Source organism: Eurosta solidaginis, chromosome 5, assembly GCF_040869045.1.
Source record: "Eurosta solidaginis isolate ZX-2024a chromosome 5, ASM4086904v1, whole genome shotgun sequence".
In the NCBI taxonomy this organism is placed as follows: domain Eukaryota; kingdom Metazoa; phylum Arthropoda; class Insecta; order Diptera; family Tephritidae; genus Eurosta; species Eurosta solidaginis.
Window position 1 is genome coordinate 160,405,212 of NC_090323.1, and position 3,625 is coordinate 160,408,836.

The following is a 3,625-nucleotide window of genomic DNA, read 5'->3' on the forward strand; positions in this document are numbered from 1 at the left end:
TCGTGTCGTTGTCATTTCAGGTTTTTTTGGGACTACTTCGGGAACTTTTGGAGACACTTACGGGGCGTTTCTGGATGGTTTTCGGGATCCGTCCGCGATAGCGTCGGGGTCATTTCGTGGCTTTTTCTGGATAATTTCGTTATCATTTTGGGATCCTATCAGGTTATCAGCTCATAAAGTTCTTTTTTTTACTCAATTACAAAAATAAAATGCATTAGACAGAAAAAAAATGTTTAAACATATAACTTTATAAGCAGGCTAACGTGAATAGCCCACATATTTCATTATCTCCTTGCGGACGGGGCCGCGGGTAAAGGCTAGTATATTATAAATGGCAAAGTTTGGATGTGAAGATGTTTGGATGTTTGGATGTTTGGATGTTTGGATGTTTGTCCAGACGTTTGTCTTTGTGACTCAATCACGCAAGAACGGCTGGACCGATTTGGATGAAATTTTGCACACATATAGCCAATAGTCTAGAAGGATCTACTAACTATATATTTTTGAAAAGGGGCGTGGTCCCCGCCCCCTAGGAACAGTTATATTTTAATTATTATATTTTTCCGTCTTTGCGACTGAATCACGCCAGAATGGCTACACGGATTTTGATGAAATTTGGGACACAGACAGTAGTCTACTAGCGAAATTTTTTTCGAACATGGAAAGGGGGGTGGGGGTCCCACAACCCCTTCGAGAAGTTATTTTTCAATAATTTTTACACATTATAACTTTACGTATACTGGCCTTCACCAATATCACAGACTCAAGGGGTCAAATAAGTCGAGGGCTTACAAAGTAAGCAGTGACACCCTCCGCCCGCCCACCCCCCTTTATCCCCCTCTGGTGTAAAATCTATAAATTGTTATAACTCAATATAAATTTTCTCCTAAATCAATAGTTTTTGGTATCTGGTACATACAGAACGAGATCTAGACAATTTTGGAGGAACGATCAGTGGTCCTCTCCTCTACTCCCGCCATCCGCCCTCCATCAATTGTTTTTATTAGCACGCTTTTATTAGCTTTACCTGTATGTTTCTATGTAACTTTTTATTCGCTCCAATGCGCCTGCTGCCTTATTAACATGGTTTTATAATTAGCTTCACCTTATTTGTAATCCCGTAAGGGTCATATCGAGACCCTCCGGGATCATTTCTGGATGGTTTTCGGGATCGGTCCGGGATTACGCCGGGGTAATTTCGGGACTTTTTCGGGACTATTTCGGGATCATTTTGGGACCCTTCCGGGATCATTTCTGTATAGTTTTCGGGATCCGTCCGGGATCCCGTCGGGGTTATTTTGGGACATTTTCGGGACAATTCCGGAATCATTTCGGGACTATTTCGCGATCATTTGGGGACCCTTCCGGCATCATTTCTGGATGGTTTTCGGGATCCGTCCGGGATCCCGTCGGGGTACTTTCGGGATCATTTGCGTACCTTCGAGAGATAAATTCTTGATGGTTTCCGGGATCATTACTGGACTTTTTCGGGGTCAGTTTTGGTCCTTTCCGTAATCATTCCTGGATGGTTTTAGGGATCCATCCGGGATCCCGTCGGCGTCATTTTGGGACTTTTGCGGGATCATTTGGGGTCTCTTCCGGCATCATTTCTGGATGGTTTACGGGATCCGTCCGGGATCCCGTCGGCGTCATTTTGGGACTTTTGCGGGATCATTTCTGGATGGTTTACGGGATCCGTCCGGGATCCTGTCGGGGTCATTTTGGGACTTTTGCGGGATCATTTGGGGTCTCTTCCGGCATCATTTCTGGATGGTTTACGGGATCCGTCCGGGATCCTGTCGGGGTCATTTTGGGACTTTTGCGGGATCATTTGGGGTCTCTTCCGGCATCATTTCTGGATGGTTTACGGGATCCGTCCGGGATCCCGTCGGCGTCATTTTGGGACTTTTGCGGGATCATTTGGGGCTCTTCCGGCATCATTTCTGGATGGTTTACGGGATCCGTCCGGGATCCTGTCGGGGTCATTTTGGGACTTTTGCGGGATCATTTGGGGTCTCTTCCGGCATCATTTCTGGATGGTTTACGGGATCCGTCCGGGACCCTGTCGGGGTCATTTTGGGACTTTAGCGGGATCATTTGGGGTCTCCTCCGGCATCATTTCTGGATGGTTTACGGGATCCGTCCGGGATCCTGTCGGGGTCATTTTGGGACTTTTTCGGGATCATTTGGGGTCTCTTCCAGCATCATTTCTGGATGGTTTTCGGGATCCGTCCGGGATCCTGTCGGGGTCATTTTGAGACTTTTGCGGGATCATTTGGGGTCTCCTCCGGCATCATTTCTGGATGGTTTACGGGATCCGTCCGGGATCCTGTCGGGGTCATTTTGGGACTTTTGCGGGATCATTTGGGGTCTCTTCCGGCATCATTTCTGGATGGTTTACGGGATCCGTCCGGGATCCTGTCGCGGTCATTTTGGCACTTTTGCGGGATCATTTGGGGTCTCTTCCGGCATCATTTCGGGATGGTTTACGGGATCCGTCCGGGATCCTGTCGGGGTCATTTTGGGACTTTTGCGGGATCATTTGGGGTCTCTTCCGGCATCATTTCTGGATGGTTTACGGGATCCGTCCGGGATCCTGTCGCGGTCATTTTGGGACTTTAGCGGGATCATTTGGGGTCTCCTCCGGCATCATTTCTGGATGGTTTACGGGATCCGTCCGGGATCCTGTCGGGGTCATTTTGGGACTTTTGCGGGATCATTTGGGGTCTCTTCCGGCATCATTTCTGGATGGTTTACGGGATCCGTCCAGGACCCTGTCGGTGTCATGTTGGGACTTTAGCGGGATCATTTGGGGTCTCCTCCGTCATCATTTCTGGATGGTTTACGGGATCCGTCCGGGATCCTGTCGGGGTCATTTTGGGACTTTTGCGGGATCATTAGGGGTCTCTTCCGGCATCATTTCTGGATGCTTTACGGGATCCGTCCGGGATCCTGTCGGGGTCATTTTGGGACTTTTGCGGGATCATTTGGGGTCTCTCACGACATCATTTCTGGATGGTTTTCGGGATCCGTCCGGGATCCTGTCGGGGTCATTTTGGGACTTTTGCGGGATCATTTGGGGTCTCTTCCGACATCATTTCTGGATGGTTTACGGGATCCGTCCGGGATCCTGTCGGGGTCATTTTGGGACTTTTGCGGGATCATTTGGGGTCTCTTCCGGCATCATTTCTGGATGGTTTACGGGATCCGTCCGGGACCCTGTCGGGGTCATTTTGGGTCTTTAGCGGGATCATTTGGGGTCTCCTCCGGCATCATTTCTGGATGGTTTTCGGGTTCCGTCCGGGATCCCGTCGATGTCATTTCGGGACTATTTCGGCATCATTTGGGGTACCTTCCGCTATCAATTCTAGATGGTTTTCGGGATCCGTCCGGGATCCCGTCGGAGTCATTTTGGAATTTTTTCTCGACTAATACAGGATCATTTGGGGACCTTATCGGCATCATTTCTGGATGGTTTTCGGAATCCGTCCGCGATCCCGTCAGGGTCATTTCGGGACTATTTCGGGATAATTTGGGGTACCTGCCGGCATCATTTCTGGATGGTTTTCGGTATCCGTCCGGGATCCCGTCGGTGTCATTTCGGGACCATTTGGGGTCCATTCCG